Source organism: Nicotiana tomentosiformis, chromosome 6 (assembly GCF_000390325.3).
Source record: "Nicotiana tomentosiformis chromosome 6, ASM39032v3, whole genome shotgun sequence".
In the NCBI taxonomy this organism is placed as follows: Eukaryota; Viridiplantae; Streptophyta; class Magnoliopsida; order Solanales; family Solanaceae; genus Nicotiana; species Nicotiana tomentosiformis.
Window position 1 is genome coordinate 1,386,720 of NC_090817.1, and position 23,689 is coordinate 1,410,408.

A 23,689-nucleotide genomic window follows, 5' to 3' on the forward strand; every position below is an offset into this window, starting at 1 on the left:
TACGTAAACCCTTCCCTGAACCCCTTTTTCTTTTCTCGTTCTAGTGGGCTTTTGCCCCTTTTTTAATTGATTTGGTTTCTCCTTTTTTTTTTTAAAATTTAAGTTATGTTTAAAGATCAATATACCCTAATTTGAATATGAGGTATTACACTAACAATTCTCTCGAAAGTGATCATATTCAAGTAGCCATGAATAATACGAATATCCATATTGTTCGCTGATTAATCCATTTTTTATCCGTATTAAATATGAGTCGCGTAGGATAATTTATCCAACGAACTTCTTTGCAAACCAAACTTGGTACCTCTTTTGACTACCAAACTTCACACATGTAAGAAAAAATCTCAATCGGGTTACCATTTAAGGAGTTATGCGAAGCAAAAATACAAACTTGGAGTCCTAGTTTTATAAACCCGTGAAATATCTTTAAATCTATCAACTCTAAACTGTTTAGGAATCAATAACAAGTCTTTACATATTGCTTTAAACTAAGGTACATGAACCAAGTCTTGTAAATGCCTAATTAAGTCCCTACCTATCTTCAAACATAAACAAAATTGCTCCATCAAAAATTTAACACAAAATTCAACTTCCATTCTTTTCAACGCTGGATTACTTAGAACCCTACAATGATCGGCGAATAAACGAAGAAATACATACAATGCTTAAGCTAAAATCAATAACCATTTCAAAACACAACCACAAATTGCCCTCACAAAAATCCCCATTTAAACTTTGCCTTAAAAGTGCCACAAGCAATTCATCAAATCCTATAGCTAATACATTAACCATCTCTTTAGTAACAACATATCAGCTGAATTTTCATATCAGATGAATTTACATACAACTCATCAACAATCTATAGTAAATGTGTACCTAGTATGTTTTTAATGCGAGGTATATTTTGGCTATGTTTTAAATAGGCTTCCTTAAAGTGGCTATCTAGATGCACACGTAAGAGTAGTAAAACCCAAAAGAAAGGAAATGGGCTAATTCAGTAAAGTGAAAAGGGCCGGGCCATCTCAGCAAATAGTAACCAGAAATAAGGTGCTAAAGTGTTTTTGGGATATACTATTGTGAAGATGAATTAACCCAAATAGCCGCCCACCTAACCGCTTAAACAAAAAATAGCCGGTGAAGATATAATATATGCATAATTTATGTATTATATATGTATAATTAATGTATAAACTATATATATGGCTAGAAAAAGTAAATAATCAATATGGCCGGCTATTTGTGTAAAGATCCCCAAAGGTTGATTGACTGATGTCAAAGCAGGATGTGGGATTTACAAAAAATTTAATTTTCCTATATCTTACACATAATTTGCAACATGAGCAAAGCTAAATGAATACAAATAACTTCACATTTGTCTAGACCTAATTGACTTACTTGCTTAGCTTCCAAATCGCGCTTTTAACAAACCAAGAGCATGTCAAATAACTTGTCTATGTTATTTTCCATTTTAAAAAAGTACGTTTTCTGTAGGGGTGGGCACAGTTTGGGCAAACTCGAAATTTAAACCGAAATCCGAATTTTTTGGAATTTTTCGGGTTATGGATTGGATTTTGGATTTAATTTTTAAAATTTTTGAATTTCGAATTGGATATTGGATATTGGATTTGGTACTTCGGATTTATGGATATCCGAAAATCCGAAATTTTATACTTTATATTTAGTACATTATCTGTATGTCAATATGTAACGACCCGACCGGTCGTTTTGAGAGTTGTAGCCCAATCTCCCCATTTAACGCTCAATTTATGCTTTACAGTTGTTATGTGACTTGGCAGGGTGATTAGTTTGGGTCCGGTGAGGTTTTAGGAATGAATTGGAACACTTAGTTCCAAGGTTTAAAGTTTAAGTTGAAATAGTGACCGGATGTCGACTTATGTGTAAACGACCCCTGAATAGAGTTTTGATGATTCCAATAGCTCCGTATGGTGATTTTGGACTTCGGAGCGTGTATGAAAATTATTTTTGGAAGTCCGTAGTGGAATTTAACTTTTTTTTTTGGGTAAAATTATACTACTAGGCATGCCTAGCAGCTATTTTATTAATAACAAATGAAAAAAGAAACTACAATGGAAAAGTACAAGTAAGGGAGCTAGCTACAACAATGTTACCTATATGCCTTGGCTATATAATCACTCCTCTGCGCCTCCATTGCCTTAAGATGGCAGCCTCATGTAGAGGATCATGGTGTAACTGCCGGCAGAAGTCTCATGAGGGCATATAATCTCATAGCCGCTTGGATCTTCCCAAAGGCATAGGAATGTAGCACACACTTACTGTGCTAGAACTTACCTTACAAATCCTATTGAGGCATAAAAACCTCATCTACTAGCAAGCATGAAGTAAATACGAGCTGGAAATAACTAAGTACTCTATGATAATCACAGAGTTTATAACATACCCTATGATGATATTACAAATGATGATACTTAAAAAATGATAAAATAAAACAATGTAGAAATTTGTGTCTTGGTCCTCTTTCTTCAACCTTGTGCACTCTTTAATTTGTAGCTCATTTGCTTCTTCTTCAACTGTCTTCAAATATTCTTCAAACTTTTTCATTTATTTTTTGATTTATTTGACCTTGTGGAGGTAGTAGGAACATTCGCCTTTTACTTTGCAGTTCTCATTGGTGGTTTATTAATGACAAACTCTTGTGTTTCTTTGCCATCCCAGCTATGTTGCCTTTCATGTGCCTTTTATTTTTTGTTTGATCCACTTCTCATTTGCCTGGGTGACAGGTCTCCCTCCCTAGCTTCATTTTTAAAGCAAGCATCCAGTAGTTCTTCCTCTTCCCTTTCTTCATACCAATCTTGACCCGTTTCTATCCCAAAAGCGTCAATAGGATTGTATCTGGACATCACCAATGCACCTTGATCATTCCTCGGATTATCAAGAGCTCTCAATGTATCCATATCATGCATAACAAGAGCATGGAGGATATTGGTAGGTGTCAAATTGAATTTTGTAGTCAATGCAAGCGTATTTCCAGCTGTTCTTCCAGTAGCTACTTGCTTGTGCATTTCTTTAGTATGCAAAGAAATTTCAGTGCCCTTCATGTCTGCTGTTAGTTGCTGCCTTGCTGGAATTGAGGACTTGTTGATGTCCTCAGTACTATGCTGAAAAGTCAAAATAGTTGCTGCATTTTGCTTCTGTCCAGTTGGAACAAACGCAACAGCGTTTGGACTTAAACCTTTCTTGGTTTCTAAAACAGTAGCAGATTTAGTGGCTCAGCGTGCCTCCTAATTGCTTCATTGTGCATCTGCTGCTCCTTCTTCTTCTTCTTCCATGTTGCTGCCTTGGAGCTTGGTGCATTGGAATTTTGTGCATTGGTAGGATTATCAATTAACACATAACTGTCCATCGACTCAACCTCATTCCCTTCCTTCTCCTTAACCTGATCTGCCCAGCTTTTGGATACGTGCTCATCTTCATCTTCCTCATATTTCTTATCAGAATCATACTCCTCTTCATCCTCTTCTCTTTGGTCAACCCAAGTATTATGCTTCTGGGCAATTACCATATTGCTTTCCTCATTTTTAGTTTGCTTTTTAGAGGCAGAAGACATCATGGAAAGAGCCTCACTATTATGTGTAGGGTGCGCTGATTCTTCTGAGAATCTAACATCATTATTTGAGGGTATGTCTTGGTTTGAAGTGTTCAATCCAACCCTATACACACCAGCATTCTCAGCAACACCTTTATAATGTTGTGCTATAGACTTTGGGATCAAATTTCCAGTGAAAGCATTCATTGGATTCATGTTGTCCAGTATTTGAGTGCCAAGAGATGTGAGATTCAACACTGCTGGAGTCGAGGAGATGTTCTGATCAAAGGTCAGCAGTTGCAAATTTTCACCAGAATCCTTCTCTTCTTCCTCAGTCACATTAGCAAGAGCATAAAAAAGAATTGAGTTGCTTCTTGCGTATGTATTGTTTCTTGAGCCATGTAATGGAGCAGCTGTAACTTCTGAATTCTTCTTCTGTTTTAGACTATGTGGTGATGTTGAATGACTGGTTTTTGGTGTTGCCTGACGTTCACTCTGTTGCACCCTCTTTCCAGTATTGTCCATGACTGGTTCACTCACCAGAGCACCAAAAGAGTTAGAGGTGTTAACATCATTTGATGTATTTACCTGACTTGTGTGTACTGGAGCATTCCTTGTATTTGGAGATGCATTTTGTCGATGCACCACTGACCAGCCTCCTGCTACTGCTTCAAGTGAGTGCCCTACTCCTTTAACCATAGAAATACCACCCATGCGTGCAACTTTATCCATGGTTAAATTCTCCACATCAGTAGGCTTTACCAACCTAGTAATAGCATGTTCAACTCGATTTGGTGCTTGAAATTTGGCTTCTTTCTTCTTGTTTGATCCAACAGTAGTAGCATTAAACCCAAATCTTTTTTCTTCAAGTGCATCAGTAAGTTTAACACCAGTAGCATCCAGTGTTGCCAACTTAGAAATTTCAGCAGATCCACGATCATCTCCAGCTAGTGCATCAGACACTGCCTTGTAAATTGTTGCCAAAGCTCTTGTAGCGGGGATATCAACTGGGAGTTTAGTTTTCACAACAGCTAAGATATTAGTCAATTTTACCCCACAGTCAGTTGGAGATTTAGTCGTCCTTAGAGTTGCACCATCATTGCCTAACGAAAGAATCATCTGCCCAACCTGCCCATCAGGTACACCTTCCAGTTCCTGCCACTTATTTTGCACAGCAGATAGCTTCTGCAACTGGAACTGGAGTTGCTGCCCCTCACTTTGTTCAACTGCAGTAGTAGTCTTCGACACTCTAGCAAGAGCTTCTATAACTGGAACATCGATGACAGTATTAACACTTGCTTCTTTAATCAAATCATCACACACCTGCTGCCCAGAGTTCTTATCAATTTCTAAACCATCTATAAGTTGTTGCCCGGCTCTCTTAGCATTCAAAAAATCTCTTGCATCACCCTGTAATATTTCAATATCCTGATGCCCATTCTTAGCAGTTTCATAAAAAACACGAGGGTCTTGAAGTGCCTTTCCTTTTAAACGCCGACATTGATTTTCTTCGTAACCTTGATGCTTACAGTGGCAGCAATATGCATGTAAATTATCATAGCCAATTTCTTGGAAGTCTTCCACGATCTTTCCAGTTTTAAAATCCAAATACTGAAGCCTAACCTTCTATGGGAGTTTATCCAGCAAATCGACAATAACCTTCACTCTTGCTGTGCTTGGACGTGATCTTATTTGAGTTGCCTTATCTATTGCAATAGGTTTTTCCACTGCTGCTGCAATAGACAGTAAAGCCTTTCTAGTAAATAGTTCAGGCGACAAGTTTGGCAACGAAATCCAAACAACAGCCTTAGAGGTTTCTTCCTTAGGGTTGTAACCAATACTCCATGGAAAAACTCTTGATGCTCTTTTCCATTGTGTTTAAAATAATTCACAACTCTCGCTAAACAATACACATAATCTTCATATTGATCACAACGAATTAAGAGTTGTCATTGGGCCAATAAACCTACCAAGCAATTACCTTTGATGCCAATGATTTTCGGCAGAATATTTCTCAACACCTATAAAATTGGTTCGTCATTCGACAATTTAATGATCACTGCTTGGTGTAATCCTTCCTCCTTTGGAAATTCCTCACGTTCATCCATTGAGAACTAAATCGTAGGAACTCCATGAACAAGCTCAAAAGGTTTCAAACTCGTTTTTATGTTTGTCAAATTCTTGGCCGATTGGGATTGATTTAGAGATGTAGCATATGTGTGCGGGACTTGACGACTAGGTTCCACATCAATTTTAAAAGCTTGAAATCCAATTTCCTCATTCAAATTGTTGGAAAAACTGACATTTGCATTTCGTCGAACGACCTGAGTCGATTGGCAATTGTCTTGTCCAATTTGGAAAGCAGTAGCTCCATGCTCGACCAACTGTTGGTTAGTAGTGTTTAGTTGTTCCGAGGTGTAAATTCTGGCATCGACTTTGTTTGAAACTTTGAGGGTCGATGGAATTTGAGATGTAGAAACATCTCCATTGCTTGAAATCAGTTTTTTTAACCCAGAAACTAGATGAGGAAATTCAGTTTTGTCCAGTCTATGCGACACTACAGTGCTCGCTTCACCATCTTTGAGTTCTGCAGAAACTATGAAATTCTTGTGGAGTGCGCCTACCTGGGGTTTGTGCGCAATGTTGAGATGCATCTTTTGGGGATGGTCCAGTGGCTTTTCACCACCGGACGGCGGCACATTCACCGTAACTGCGCTGCAAAATTACTGTTCACAGAATCGCATGAAAGAGAAGAGAGCTCGAGAATCGTAGTGGAATTTGACTTGAAATGGTGAAAGTTGAATTTATTTTGGAAAGTTTAAGTGAGGAGTTGACTTTTTGATATAGGGATTGAAATTCAGATCTGAAAGTTTTCATAGCTCCGTTATGTCATTTATGACTTGTGTGCAAAATTTGAGGTCAATCGGACTTTATTTGATAGGTTTCGGCACCGAATGAAGAAGTTGGAAATTCTTAAGTTCCTTAAGCTTGAATTGAGGCATGATTAATAGTTTTAGCGTTGTTTTATATGATTTGAGGTTTCAACTAAGTTCGTATGATATTTTAGGACTTGTTTGTATATTTGGTTGAGGTCCCGAGGGCCTCGGGGGAGTTTCAGATGGTTAACGAATTAAAATTTGGACTTAAATAGCTACTCGAATTTTTCTGTTGGAAAATCAAGGCTGGAAAAAAATCGAGGTCGGGAAATCGAGGTTAGGAAAATGAAGTCGGAAAATCAAGGTCAGGAAATCGAGGGCAGCGCTTGGACAGAAACTTTAAGTTGTAAAACGGGGGCTTCGTCCTATTTTCCATTTTTGACATATTTGAGCTTTGGGAGAGGCGATTTTTGAGAGATTTTTAAGGAAAAATATTGGGGTAAGTGATTCTAACTCGGATTTGGTCAATATACATGAATATATCATTATTTTCATCATTTAATTAGTGTTTTGAGATGAAAATTTGGGGGAAATGGTAGAAATCTCTTAAAAGGAATTTTTGAGATTTCGATGTCGATTCAGAGTCGGATTTGAGTGAAACTAGTATAGTCAGACTCGTAATTGAATGGTTTATCGGATTTTGTGAGTTTCGTCGGATTCCGAGACGTGGCCCCCATGGACAATTTTTGGGTTAAATTTCGGATTTTGTTAGAAAATTTATATTTTCATATGGAATTTATTCTTATAATTTGTATTGATTGAATCGAATTAATTATGACTAGATTTGAGCCGACCGGAGTTGAAAAATCGAGGAAAATGCATACTACTTGACTGATTGAGTATGGTTTGAGGTAAGTGACTTGTCTAACCTTGTGTGAAAAAAATTCCCCTTAGGATTTGTATTGATATGAAAATGTTGATGTGTTAAAAGTCGTGTACACGAGGTGACGAGTGTGTACACGGGCTAAATATGGAAGATTATGTCATTAAATTGTGTAGAGCATTGTTGCATATTAATTAAATTATTTTATTTTGTTATATTTATCATCCTTAATATATTTTTCGTATCTTAAATTTGCCTGATCTGTTCCTGATAAGTGTTTTACATGTTTAGTTGAAACTCTGTTTCTTCTGTTCCGTACATTACTTGAAAGTTGGATTTAAAAATGTGATATTAAGTCAAGATGTTAAATTTGTGAAATATTATTTTTGCTGAATATTTTGTGAAGATTTTGTATTCATTGTGATTGAGCCGTGAGCTCCGTATTGTGAAAATAATGGATATTATTCTGCTGAATATTTTGCGAGACTTTGTACTCATTGTCATTGAGCCGTGAGCTCCTTATTGTGGAAAATATTTTTGTTGTTGATTTATTTTGGCAAGTTGAAATATTTGGGCACTTGAGGTGCAAATTGTGATATATTGTGATATTGATATGCATGCGGTGGTATAAGGTCTGGGTGTTGAAGCGCATGCAGTGAGATAAGGGTGGTTGATACACGTGGCTAGTAGGGGAACTACTAGAAGCCATGCGGTGTGATAAGGGTGGCTAAAACACGAGATACTATTTCGAAAAAAATATTTTCTTTAAAATTAAATGTGAAGGCTCCCGCGGTGATATAATAAAATGAGATATTATGAATTTATTTATTTTTTGGGACTACGAGGCGGTACCTCGGAAGTGCCCTTGTTGATATTTCTTTATGGATGCATTGCCTTTGGTTATTTTTTGTGTTTTCCTTAAAGTTGTAAATTTCTGTTTTCCTTCGGCGAGGTGTTAATTGCCCTTATTCTGTGTAGTTAAATTGTGACATACTACTTACTTGATTTATCCCCATTGTCATTATTGTTATTATATTGTTAAACTTTTCTCCTTGTATTTTATTATTCCAGTAGGGCCTGACCTGACCTCGTCACTACTCTATCGAGGTTAGGCTTGACACTTACTGGGTACCGTTGTGGTATACTCATACTACGCTTCTACACATCTTTTTGTGCAGATCCAGGTACATCTTATTAGACCAGGCATCCGTGAATTATCTGTACGAGGAGACTTCGAGGTATATCTGCCAGCGTCCGCAGACTCTAGTGTCCCCTTCTATCTTATTATATTGTCTTTCTTATTTCCTTTGGACTCTGATATATAGAGACACTGAGGATAAATTCTTAGACACTTATTACTCATTCCTACCGAGTTTTAGGAGTTATAATTGTTAAATTTTCAGTTCTTATTTATTCGATTGTTAAGGATTTAATTTCAGTTTATATTTAGTTATTCCGCATTGATAGGCTTACCTAGTCTTAGAGACTAGGTGCCATCACGACAACCTACAGTGGGAATTTGGGGTCGTGACAAGTTGGTATCAGAGCTCTAGGTTCATAGGTGTTATGAGTCACAAGCAGGTTTAGTAGAATCTCACGGATCAGTACGGAAACGTTTGTACTTATCTTCGGGAGGCTATGGAACTGTTAGGAAAATGTTCACTTCTTTGATTCCTTATCGTGCAAATTTGTTAACTTAGAAGTTCTAAACCATTGTCTTTCTATTCTCTCTTAGATGGTGAGGACACGCACAACTAGATCCGACGATCAGACACTTGCGCCCCCTGTTGGAGCCGCAAGAGGCCGGGGTCGGGGCAGAGGCCGAGGAAGACCATGTAGTGCAGCCAGAGCACCCGCACGAGCTGCTGCAGAGGAACCACCAGTAGCTCCAGTTGGAGAACAAGCACCTGAGACGCCTGTTATTACTCCTGCACTCCAGGAGACTCTTGCCCAGTTTTTAAGCATGTTTGGCACTTTAGCTCACGCAGGGTTAATTCCACTTGCTCTTGCCACATCTCAGGTCGGGGGATGAGCATAGACTCCCGCCGCCCGTACCCCAAAGACATGGGCCCAAGTTGACCATGCTCCAGAGGTTATACCAGTGCAACCAGTTATCCCAGTTCGACCCAAGTCTAGGGCAGCAGTTTGAAAGAGGGAGCAACTCAGGCTCGAGAGGTACAGAAGTACCACCCTCCCACTTTCAGCGATTTAGCTTCAGAAGATGCTTAGGAGTTTCTTGAGAAATGTCACTGTATCCTCCGTACTATGGGTATTGTGGATTCTAGCGGGGTTTCTTTCATAGCATTCCAGCTTAGAGGAGCGGCCTACCAGTGGTGGCGAGCATATGAGTTGGATAGTCCGGCTGAGGCAGCTTCACTCACTTGGACTCAATTCTAAGATATGTTCTTGAGGGAGTATGTTCCTCAGTGTCTTAGAGATGTATGGCGCACAAAGTTTGAGTAGCTGCACCAGGATTCTATGACTGTGTCACAGTATGCGATCCGATTCAGTGATTTGGCTAGGCATGCACCAGCCTTGGTTGCTACTATTTGAGAGTGGGTTCGTCGATTTATTGAGGGGATCCACCCTAGTAGCAGATTCATTATGGCCCTAGAACTGGAGATGGACATCACATACCAACATGTGGTGTCAATTGCTAGGAGATTGGAGGGTATGCGGACTCGAAAAAGAGAAGAGAGGGAAGCTAAGAGACCTCGAGATTCTGGCACATATAACAGTTCTCGTGCCACAGCTGCAGCCCATCATGGTAGAGGCTATGTGAGTCATACGATTCATTCAGCACTTCCAGCTTCCAGTGGTATTCCGTCTACTCCCAAAACCCAGGTTCCATATTATGCACCACCAATGTCTACTGTACCTCCTGCACGGGGTGCTTTTAGCGGTCAGTCCAGCCGATCAGGCCCGAGCCAGTCCCAGTAGCCACGTCCTCTGAGGGATTGTTTTGAGTGTAGTGACACTCGTCATATCATGAGGGATTGCCCCAGATTTAGGATGGGTGAACCTCCACATATTTCTCAAGCCCCACATATTCCACAGGGCCTTAAGGCTTCTCAGGCCATAATCACTGCACCAATTGCTACTCCACCTGCACAACCAGCTGGAGGTAGAGGTCGGACAAGTAGAGGTCGTTCTAAAGGGGGGAGGCCATGCCAGATATTTTGTCCTTCCTGCTAGGACGGAGGCAGTTGCATCCGATCTGTTATCACATGTATTATTCCGGTTTGTCATAAAGATGGATCAGTCTTATTTGATCGAGGCTCCACTTATTCTTATGTGTCATCTTATTTTTCCCCGTATTTTGGTGTATCCCGTGATTCTTTGAGTTCTTCTATTTATGTATCTATACTCGTGGGTGAATCTATTATTGTTAATCGCGTGAATCAGTCGTGTTTGATTGTTATCAGTGGTTTTGAGACCATAGAAGATTTATTATTGCTCAGTATAGTGGATTTCGATATTATTTTGGGCATGGACTGGTTGTCACCCTATCAAGCTATTCTTGATTATTACGCCAAGACGGTGACGTTGGCTATGCCAGGTCTATCGCGGCTAGAGTGTAGAGGTACCTTGGATCATGTTCCTAGCAGGGTTGTTTCATTTCTTAAGGCTCAACGAATGGTTGAGAAGGGGTGTGATGTGTATCTCGCCTATGTGAGAGATGCTAGTATTGATACTCCTACCGTGGAGTCAGTTCCTATAGTAAGGAACTTTCCTGATGTATTTCCAGCGGATCTTCCGGGTATGCCACCCAACAGGGATATTGACTTTGGCATTGATTTGTTACTGGGCACTCAACCTATTTCTATTCCACCATATCGTATGGCCTCAGCAGAATTGAAGGAATTAAAGGAGCAGTTACATGAGCTGCTTGATAAGGGTTTTGTTCGGCCAGTGTATCGCCTTGGGGTGCTCCTGTCTTATTTGTGAAGAAGAAGGATGGCTCTATGCGGATGTGTATTGATTACCGCTAGCTGAACAAGGTTACAGTGAAGAACATGTATCCATTGCTACGTATTCATGACCTATTTGATCAGCTTCAGGGTGCTATAGTGTTCTCTAAGATTGACTTGCGTTCAGGCTATCATCAGTTGAAGATTCAGGAAACGGATATCCTGAAGACTGCTTTAAGGACTCGGTATAGTCATTATGAGTTCTCTGTGATGTCTTTTGGGCTGACCAATGCCCCAACAACATTTATGCACTTAATAAATAGTGTATTTCAGCCCTATCTTAATTCTTTTGTCATTGTGTATATTGATGACATTCTGGTGTATTCCCAAAATCTGGAGGATCATGAACAACACCTGAGAACTGTGCTTCATACTTTGAGAGAAAAGAAGTTGTATGCAAAATTTTCAAAGTGTGAATTCTGGCTTGGTTCAGTAGGATTTTTGGGTCATGTGGTAACCAACAAGGGGATCCAAGTAGAACCGAAGAAAATTGAAGCAGTGCAGAGTTGGCCTAGACCGACATCAGCTACTTAGATCTGGAGTTTTTTTGGCTTGGCGAGGTACTATCGCCGATTTGTAGAGGGTTTCTCTTTTATTACTGCACCTATGACTAAATTGACCTGGAAGGGTGCTACGTTAAGGTGGACTAAGGAATATTAGAAGAGCTTTCAAAATCTCAATACATCTTTGACTACATCCTTAGTATTGGTATTGTCTACAGGTTCAGGGTCTTATACTGTGTATTGTGATGCGTCATGCATTGGTCTCGGTGCAGTGTTGATGCAAGATGGTAAGGTGATTGCCTATGCGTCCAGACAGTTCAAGGTACATAAGAAGAATTATCCGGTCCACGACCTTGAGTTAACAGCTATTGTTCTTGCCTTGAAGATTTGGCGGCATTATTTGTACGGTGTCCATTGTGAGGTTTATACCGATCACCGGAGTCTACAACATCTGTTTAAACAGAAGGATCTTAACTTGCGGCAGTGAAGGTGGTTGGAGTTGCTTAAGGATTATGATATCACCATTCTCTATCACCTCGGGAAGGCCAATGTAGTGGACGATGCCTTGAGTCGTAAGGCAGAGAGTTTGTGCAGCTTAGCATATTTACCGGTAGTAGAGAGGCCTTTAGCCTTGGATGTTCAGGCCTTTGCCAACCAATTTATTAGATTCGATGTTTCCGAGTCGACCCGAGTTTTGGCCTGTGTGGTTTATCAGTCTTCTCTTTATGATCGTATCAGAGAATGTCGGTATGATGACCCTCATCTGATTATCCTTAAGGACACAGTTCAGCACGGTGATGCCAAAGAAGTCACTATTGGATATGACAGTGTATTACGGATGCAGGGCAGGCTATATGTACCCAATGTAGATGGCTTGCATGAGATGATTCTCCAGAAGGCTCACAGTTCACGGTACTCCATTCATCCGGGTGCTACAAAGATGTATCAGGACTTGAGACAACACTATTGGTGGAGGTGGATGAATAAAGACATAGTGGAGTATGTATCTCGGTGCCTAAGTTGTCAATAGGTGAAGTATGAGCATCAGCGACCGGGTGGATTGCTTCAGAAGTTAGAGATTCCAGAATGAAAATGGGAGCAGATCACTATGGATTTTGTTGTTGGGCTCCCACGGATTCAGAGGAAGTTCGATGCAGTTTGGGTGATTGTGGATAGATTTAACAAGTCAGCTCATTTTATTCCGGTGGTTAATACTTACTCTTCGGAGCAGCTGACTCGGGTTTTTATTCGTGAGATTGTTAGGCTTCATGGCGTAACAATATCTATCACTCTGACCGGGGTACTTAGTTTACATAACCGTTCTAGAGGGTCGTACAGTGTGAGTTTGGTACTCGGGTAGAGTTGAGTACAATATTTTACCCTCAGACGGACGGACAGTCAGAGCGCACTATCCAGATATTGGAGGATATGCTTCGTGCGTTTGTGATAGATTTTGGGGGTGCTTGGGACAATTTCTTACCACTTGCGGAGTTTGCCTACAACAACAGTTACCAGTCGAGCATTCAAATGGCTCTATATCAGGCCTTGTATGGTAGGCAATGTAGGTCCCCAGTGGGTTGGTTCTAGCCGGGAGAATCTAGACAATTGGGTACGGACTTGGTTCAAGATGCTTTGGAAATGGTTAAATTTATTCAAGATGCTTCGTACAGCTCAATCTAGACAAAAGAGTTATGCAGATCGGAAGGTTCGTGATGTTGCATTCATGGTTGGTGAGCGGGTCTTACTTTGGGTTTCGCCTATGAAGGGTGTTATGAGATTCAGAAAGAAGGGTAAGTTGAGCGCGAGGTATATCGTACCTTTTGAGATTCGTGAGAGAGTTGGAGAGGTGGCTTACAGACTTGAATTACCACCTAGTCTCTCTGCAGTTCATCTAGTGTTCCATGTTTCCATGCTCTGGAAGGATCATGGTGATCTGTCACATGTGTTAGACTTCAGCTCAGTCCAGTTGGACAAGGATCTATCTTATGTCGAGGAACCATTGGCCATTTTGGACAGACAGGTTAGAAAGCTAAGATCAAAGAGTATTGCTTCAGTGAAAGTACATTGGAGGGTTCATCCGGTTGAGGAGGCGACTTGGGAGACCAAGCATGATATGCGTAGCTGTTATCCTCATCTTTTCACCACTCCAGGTATAATTCTAGACCCTTTCGAGGACGAACGTTTTCTTAAGAGGGGGAGAATGTAACGATCTGACCGGTTGTTTTGAGAGTTGTAGCCCCATATCCCCATTTACTGCTCAATTTATGCTTTACAGTTGTTATGTGACATGTCAGGGTGATTAGTTTGGGTCCGGTGAGTTTTTAAAAATGAAGTGAAACACTTATTTCCAAGGTTTAAAGTTTAAGTTAAAATAGTGACAGGATGTCAACTTATGTGTAAACGACCCCGCAATAGAGTTTTGATGATTCCAATAGCTCCGTATGGTGATTTTGGACTTAGGAGCGTGTCCGGAAAATATTTTGGAAGTCTGTAGTGGAATTTGGCTTGAAATGGCGAAAGTTGAATTATTTTTAAGTTTGACCGGGGAGTTGACTTTTTGATATCGGGGTTGAAATCTAGTTCTGAAAATTTACATAGCTTCGTTATGTCATTTATGAATTGTGAGCAAAATTTGAGGTCAATCAGACTTGATTTGATAGGTTTCAGCATCGAATGTAGAAGTTGAAATTCTTAAGTTCCTTAATCTTGAATTGGGGTATGATTCGTAGTTTTAGCGTTGTTTTATGTGATATGAGGTTTCAACTAAATTCATATGATGTTTTAGGACTTGTTGGCGTATTTGGTTGAGGTTCCGATGGCCTCGGGTGAGTTTCAGGAAATCGAGGTTAGGAAATCGAGGGCAGCGCCTGGACAGAAACTTTAAGTTATAAAACGGGGGTTTCGTCCTATTTTCCATTATTGACTAATTGGAGCTTTGGGAGAGGCGATTTTTGAGAGATTTGCAAGAAAAAAATATTAGGGTAAGTGATTCTAACTCGGATTTGGTCAATATACACGAATATATCATTGTTTTCATCATTTAATTAGTATTTTGAGATGGAAATTTGGAAAACAATTGTATAAATCTCACAAAATAATTTTTTTGGTATTCCGATGTCGATTCAGAGTCGGATTTGAGTGAAACTAGTATGGTTGGACTCGCAATTGAATGGGTTGTCGGATTTTATGAGTTTCGTCGGATTCCGAGATAATTTTTGGGTTAAATTTTGGATTTTGTTAGAAAATTTATATTTTCATATGGAATTTATTCCTATAATTTGTATTTATTGAATCAAATTAATTATGACTAGATTCGAGCCGATTGGAGTCGAAAAATTGAGGAAAAAACATACTACTTGACTGATTAAGCGTGGTTTGAGGTGAGTGACTTGTCTAATCTTGTGTGAAGGAAATTCCCCTTAGGATTGGTATTGATATGAAAATGTTGATGTATTGAAAGTTGTGTACACGAGGTGACGAGTGTGTACATGGGCTAAATATGGAAGATTATGTCTTTAAATTGTATAAAGCACTATTGTATATTAATTAAATTATTTTATTCTGTTATCTTATCATCCTTAATATATTTTTCGTATCTTAAATTTGGTTGACCTATTCGTGCTAAGTGTTTTACCTGTTTAATTGAAACACTGTTTTTTTTGTTCTGTGCATTACTTGAAGGTTGGATTTCTTAATTTAAATATTATTAAAAATAAAGTATTTTACATTTAAAAATGTGATGTTAAGTCAAGATGTTAAATTTGTGAAATATTATTTTTGCTGAATATTTTGTGAAGATTTTGTATTAATTGTGATTGAGCCGTGAGCTTCGTATTGTGAAAATAATGGATATTATTCTGCTGAATATTTTGCGAGACTTTGTACTCACTGTGATTGAGCTGTGAGCTCCTTATTGTGAAAAATATTCTTGTTGTTGATTTATTTTGGCAAGATAAAATATTTGGGCACTTGAGGTGCAAATTGTGATATATTGTGATATTGATACGTATGCGGTGGTATAAGGTCTGAGTGTTGAAACGCATGCGGTGCGATAAGGGTGGCTTGATACACGTGGCTAGTAGGGGAACTACTAGAAGCCATGCGGTGTGATAAGGGTGGCTAAAACACGGGAAGCTATTTTGGAAAAAATATTTTCTTTAAAATTAAATGTGAAGGCTCCCGTGGTGATATAAGGAAATTAGATATTGTGAATTTATTTATGATTTGGGACTATGAGGCGGTACTTCGTGAGTGCCCTTGTTGATATTAATTTATGGCTGCATTGCCTTTGGTTATTTTTGGTGTTTTCCTTAAAGTTGTAAATTTCTGTTTTCCTTCGGCGAGGTGTTAATTGCCCTTATTCTGTGTAGTTAAATTGTGACATACTACTTACTTGATTTCTCCCCATTGTCATTATTGTTATTATATTGTTAAACATTTCTCCCTATATTTTATTATTCAGTAGGGCCTGACCTGACCTCGTCTTTACTCTACCGAGGTTAGGCTTCGCACTTACTGGGCACCATTGTGGTGTACTCATACTACGCTTCTATACATCTTTTTGTGTATATCTAGGTACATCTTATCAGACCAGGCATCAGTGAATTATCCGTACAAGGAGACTTCGAGTTATATCTTCCAGCGTCCGCAGACTCTCGAGTTCCCTTCTATCTTATTATATTGTCTTCCTTATTTCCTTTAGACTCTAATATATAGAGACACTGAGGATACATTCTTAGAAGCTTGTGACTCACTCCTACCGGGTTTTGGGAGTTGTAATTGTTAAATTTTTAGTTCTTATTTATTCGATTGTTAAGGATTTAATTTTAGTTTATATTGAGTTATTCTGCATTGATAGGATTACCTAGTCTTAGAGACTAGGTGCCATCACGACAACCTACAGAGAGAATTTGGGGTCGTGACACAATAATAATAAGTTCAATACCCTACCCATTATATATTATCTCATATAGTCAATTCTGTGACCTCTAAAAGCACTATTTAATTAATTATATGTTCTAAGACCTCGAAAAGTACTATTTATCACTCCTCAACTTGCGTGCGCAGTCCGTAAAAGTTTTCGAAAAATGTTTATGTGAAAAATGAATTAAAATGTGAAATAGAACTTTAAAATTCAACTAAGTTAACTTTGTGCAAAAGGACTCGGATCAGTGTTTTGACAGTTCCGGTAGGTCCATATCGTGATTTGGGACTTGAGAATATGCCTGAAATCGAATTCCGAAGTCTCTAGCCCGAGATATGAAATTTTGATGAAAAAGTAAAAGTTTGAAAGCTTAATGATTTTTAAGAATCTACTGATGTTGGATTTATTGACACCGGATCCGTATTTTGGATTCGGAGCCCGGTGTAGGTCCACTATAATATTTAAGACTTGTCTGCCAAATTTGGTGAGAAACAGAGTTGATTTGACGTAATTCGGACGTCCGGTTGTGAAAATATAAGTTTTAAAGTTTTCTTGAAAATTTCATTCGATTTGGGGTTCAATTCGTAGTTCTAGGTGTTATTTTGGCGATTTGATCGCGCGAGCAAGTTCGTATGATATTGTAGGACTTGTGTGCATGTTTGGTTTGGAGCCCCGAGGGCTCAGGTGAGTTTCGGATAGGCTACAGGATGATTTTGAACTTAGAAAATCTGGTTTTTGAGCTTCTGTTGTCATCTCGTGCATTGTGGTTCGCGATCACGAAGCCATTCCTGCGATCGCGAAGTGGAAATTGTGAGTCGTGAGTTTTACTCTTCGCGTTCGCGAAGATAGGCACGCGATCGCAGAAGGCTAACTCCCAGTGCATCGCGAACGCGTGGGCAAAGCTGCGATCGCGTAGAAGAAATGAGGCAGAAGCTGAAGCACTGAATTTGTGCTACGCGATCGCATAAGCATGTACGTGATCGCGTAAGGTTGAGAAAATGGTCTCTGCGATCGCATGGCCATTTACGTGATCGCGCAGAGTTAATAAAATGGGCAGCCAAAATGTGCTTCGCGATCGCAAACAATTATCCGCCATCGTGAAGAGTAAATTGCACCTAGGCAAAAATTGTGCTACGCGATCACGAACAAATTTCCGCGATCGCGATGAATAAAAATCTAAAAAACGGAACTTATGTTCTAAAAATGGGATTTCGACACATTTTCAACCATTTTTTATTTTTGAGCTCGGGTAAGGCGATTCTTGGGCAATTTTCACAGGAAAACATTGGGGTAAGTGTTTATTATCCTATATTGATTATATTTTATGATTCCATACTCATTTATATCATGAATCCGTGAATTTTATGGAGGAAAAATCATATTTTTATAAATTCTTTCAAAAACGAAAATTTAAGATTTGAAGGCCCATTTGATATCGGAATTGGATAATATTTGTATGATTGAACTCGTCGCAGAATGGGTGTTCGGATTTCGCATGTTTTTTCGGGATTTGAGACGTGAGTCCTACTGTCAAATATTAAATTGAATTTTGGATTTTTATCCGAAAAATTAGTAAATTCATATAGAATTAATTCCTATGATTCGTATTGAGTATATCGAATTGTTTGTGAATAGATTTGACGCTTTTAGAGACAAATTCAAAAGGGAAAGTTGTGGTCGAATAATTTATTGGAATTTACAAAGCGAGGTAAGTTTCGTGGTTAACCTTGACTTGAGGAAATAAAACCCTTAAACTATTTGTTATGTGAAATACATGTGAATGACGTATAGGCGAGGTGACGAGTATCTATACATCGTCAAATTAATTATTTGCATAATTATTTGAAAAATCATAAATCGTTTTAAATCATGAATTAATTATTTTAATAATTATTTCTCTCCTCTTCTTTGTAATATATTAATTCTTGAATTCATGCAACAATTGATACATACTATTTGATTTATGTGTCTTAATTGTTATTTGACATTTAGCATACTAAATATTAATTGTCTATTTTCTCCACGATTTTCACAATTAATTGATAATTGCTATTGTTTGCTTATAAATAAATTATAATTATTGTGTGCCTTGATGCTTAATAGTTTCTCATTGGACGTGGTATTTAGTGGAGTAATTTTTATTATATTTATGAGTTGTTTAAAGTTATATTGGAGGAACGGGTTGCATGCCGCAACATAAATGAAAGTAAATATATCTATATTGGGGGATCGGATTGCACGCTGCAACGGACTTATTTAAAAGTCTATATTGGGGGATCAGATTGCACGCCGAAACAAACTTATTTAAAAGTCTATATTGGGGAATCAGATTGCACGTCGCAACAGACTTATTAAAAAGTCTATATTGGGGGATCGGGTTGCACGCCGCAACAGACTTATTAAAAAGTCCATATTGGGGGATCAGATTGCACGCCGCAACAGACTTATTAAAAATCCATATTGGGGGATCGGATTGCACGCCGCAACAGACTTATTTAAAAGTCTAAAAGACTTATTTAAAAGTCTAAACATACTTATTTAAAAGTCTATATATACTTGATTAAATAAATGTATGAAAGGATTTAAAATGAATATGTTGTGTGTGCGGGTTGCATGCTGCAACGAAAATTGATGGAAATAATAATTGGTTATGATTACTGAATTGGCTTCAACTGTTAAAAATGAGTTACCTGATTTATTTCTATTATTGTTGTTATTACTATTATTGTGTACATGTTATTGTAAGTGACCTGCCTTAGCCTCGTCACAACTTCGTCAAGGTTAGGCTCGACACTTACCAGTACATGGGTCGGTTGTACTGATACTACACTCTGCACTTCTTGTGTAGATTTTAGAGTTGGTCCTAGCGGCGACTTGCTCGGATTTCAGCTACCAGAGGAGAGTTGAGGTATAACTGTACGGCGTCCACAGTTCTGAAGTCCCCGTCTATTTTATTTTAGTTGTGTGTTTGTTTCCACATAGCTTTATTTTATTCAGACCTTTATTTGTATTATTCTAGAAGCTCGTTGTCACGACCCAAAATCCCACCACAGGCGTCGTGATGACACCTAGTCTCTAAGACTAGGTAAGCCGATTTCAATTACCTTTTGAAGCCATTTTTTTTAAATAATCAAAACTGACAGCGGAACAAATATGAATATACAACCTCCCAAGACTGGTAGTACTGAGTCACGAACTCTAACTGAATACATAGAATGATCACGAGGACCGAATATACAATACTGTTTGATTACAAGTTAACAGTACAATGAAATGAAAAGACTCCAAGGGATTGCGACGACCCAACGACTCTACCTTGAATCCTTACGATACCGCCTTAACTCCTCTCAAGTCCGTTATCTTCAATACCTGGATATGCACAAAATGTGCAGAAGTATAGTATGAGTACACCACGGTCGGTACCCAGTAAGTATCAAGACTAACCTCAATGGAGTAGAGACGAGGTACAGTCAAGACACTCACTAGCCTAATAATCTGTGCGATATAATATACAAAATAATAGGAAACAAATAATAATAAGGGCAGGATAAAGCAACCAGTTATTGGCACAACAGAGAACAAGAATACAATTAATATCACTCAACAATTAATAAACACAATTACACCAAATTAAATAAAGTCTTTCAAATAAATGTCTTTCACATAAAATTCTTCAAGATAACTCTTTTAAATATAATTTTCTGAAATAATTATTTTTCAAATATAATTCTTTCAATAAATCTTTTCAAATATAATTTTCTCGAATAATTATCCTTCAAATACAATTCTTTCATATAATACTTTCTAAGTAAAAATCCTTCCAAATAAATATTTTGAATATAATTCTTTCAATTAAAAAGTCAACATAATCATAAAAATACGGGTCTCAGCCCATTTTCATATTTTTCGTAAACACAGGTCTCAGCCCATTTTCATATTTCTACAACACCTCGTGCCCATAATTAAATCATCATATTTTCCCGGCACCTCGTGCCCTCATTTCATCTCACAACTGCACGGACAATTCGCGTGCCAAATATCATTAGCACTTCATCACAGCACCTCGTGCCCACATTTCATATCACAACTGCACGGACAATTCACGTGCTAAATATCATCATTATTTACTCACGGCAACTCGTGCCCACATTTCACTTTATAATCCGCCTGGCAATAGCCATAGGTTCTCAATATCAACATAACACAGATTGTTATCAATTTACTATCAACAAGACCAATTGCACAAGGCATAAAAATAAACACATGAAAAATCTCAATATTACATAAAAATCATCAACACCACAACCCCACATCATCACATATCGTCCCTGACAATAGCCACCCTTATCGCTCCTATTGCCACCCTTATCACTCCTATAGCCACCCTTATCGCCCCGCACAGACAATATCAATAGCAACCCTTATCGCTCCTATTTCCACCCTTATCGCTCCTATAGCAACCCTTATCACTCCTATAGCCACCCTTATCACTCCTATAGCCACTCTTATCACTCCTATAGACACCTTTATCTCTCCACCCAGACAATATCCCAACACACATAACAATAGTGGAATGCCTCCCTTATGCCCACATAATATCAATAGTGGAATGCCACACTTATGCCCACATAATATCAACAGTGGAATACTACTCTTATATCCTCAAAATAATAACTCACACAACACAGCAATTTACACGGAATATTATCACGACAACATAACAAAATCAATTCATCTCACAATTTGCCCAATGGCCACAACCAATTCCAAAGATATAATCAATCAATTAATTTTACAACAAATAGCCGAAGGCTCCACACAATATGTATAAGATCTCAAAAATAATCAATAAAGATAGAAATTACAAAGCATAGGCAACGCCTTCATTAATCCAACTTCTCAATAATTATATAAACACCTCTTCTTAAGCTCATTTAATCAATTATTTGCAAAGGAAATATTCATAATGAAATTAAATTTCAAGAAATATCAAATCATCAAATTCACGAAATCCACATAAACATACAAGTAATAATCACCTCAAATTGTCATACAAAAACAAATTCAACAAACGCGAATTGAGGCATGGCAAGTAGATGATTTTATAAATGCCAACAATTATCCAATTTACTAACAATATGCCCAAGACTTTAACTCAATACATTTTACACATATAAGCCGAGTACGTACTCCTCACCTCGCGTACACGGCTTTTTTACATTTTACAAATGGCGCATAAGACTCGATGCCTAAGGGGTAATTCTCCCACTCGAGGTTAAGCAAGACACTTACCTCGTTTTGCAACCAATTTCAAGATTCCAATAAACCTTTTCCTCATGAATTCGTGTCCTAAAGCTCCAAATCTAGTCACAAACAATTCAATATACTCAACACGAATCGTAGGAATTAATTCCATATGAGAATACAAATTTTCCAACAAAATCCGAAATTTAACTCAAAAATCGCCTATGGGACCCATGTCTCAGAATTCGACGAAACTCACAAAATACGACAACCCATTCAATTACGAGTTCACCCATACCAATTTTATCAAATTCCGATATCCAATTGACCTTCAAATCTTCATTTTACATTTTTAGAAGGTTTTACAAAATTCTGATTTTGCTTCCATAAATTCATGGATTCATGATGTAAATGAGTATGGAATCATGAAATATAATCAATATAGGATAAGGAATACTTACCCTAATGTTTACCCATGAAAATTTCCCAAACCGAGCTCCCCAACTATTTTTATGTCATAAATGGCCAAAAACCCCGTTTATAGAGCCTTTGGTATTTTCGAGCGTCACAGGTAGCGTGGGGCGCTACCGGTGGCGCTATTTCCTGTACCCTTAAATATCCCAGCACCAGGACTAGCGCCCCACGCTACCCGGAGCGCTCGCGGCGACGGAAAATCTCTTCCGATACGGAAATAGGCATAACTCTCTCATACGATGTCCAAATTCGACGATTCTTTTTGCTATGGCTCCAAAATTTCAATACGGATCTAATGCTTCAATCAAAACTGAATTTGGAACTCATTTTAGTAATGGGATACCACGTATTCTTGAATAATCGATGTCGAAATATAACAAATCCAGTCCGATTAACCTCAAATTTCGCATACAAGTCATAATACATCATATGAAGCTATTCGAGACTTCAAATAGTAGAGAGTAGAGTAATTACTCAAAACGACAAGACGAGTCGTTACATTCTCCCCTACTTAAACATACGTTCGTCCTCGAACGTACCAAGAGTTGTTTTGCAAGCCATCAAATCACTATTACATCTTACCATGCACATATCCGGGGGTGATCCCACGTCACCCTATTCAACATAAGCCCGACAACACCATCTCAATTGAGATTATTTCTTTTACCCATATTTGTAAACATTAAGACCAAATTTCTTACACTCCAAACATTTTCAAAAGTTCGATTTTCACATCAACGCACGGTATTAGTCTCAACTGGATATAGTAACTCTTGCCTATGCACACATCAACTTTCTTAATAGCGCTTAAGTACTTCGAAATTTTCAGAGGTGTTACATTCTCCCCCACTTAAGATTCTTCACCCTTGAATGAGAAGTAGAGTCCACCCTCAAACATATAACATAACTTATCTCTTCTTTCGCACGTCTCAATTCCCCAAATTTTACTATCTCCCAAATTTTACTATCTCCCAAATTTTTCAGAAATTTCGGCAGAGTCTCCCCTGTAATTGGGCCTATCCACCTGCCAGAGTAACACCAAAACAACTCCTAACAACACTTCCACAACCCAACAAAATACCACGAGGTATAAATCCATAACACTTATCTCAGCATTACAAGCATTGCATTAAGATAATGATATCAGGATGTGAAGCACATCATATGTATGCTCCTCACCACATCTCTGGTCTTAAAAGTTGTTCATAATTAATTCCAGCATCATCACTTAATCTCATATTAACCAACA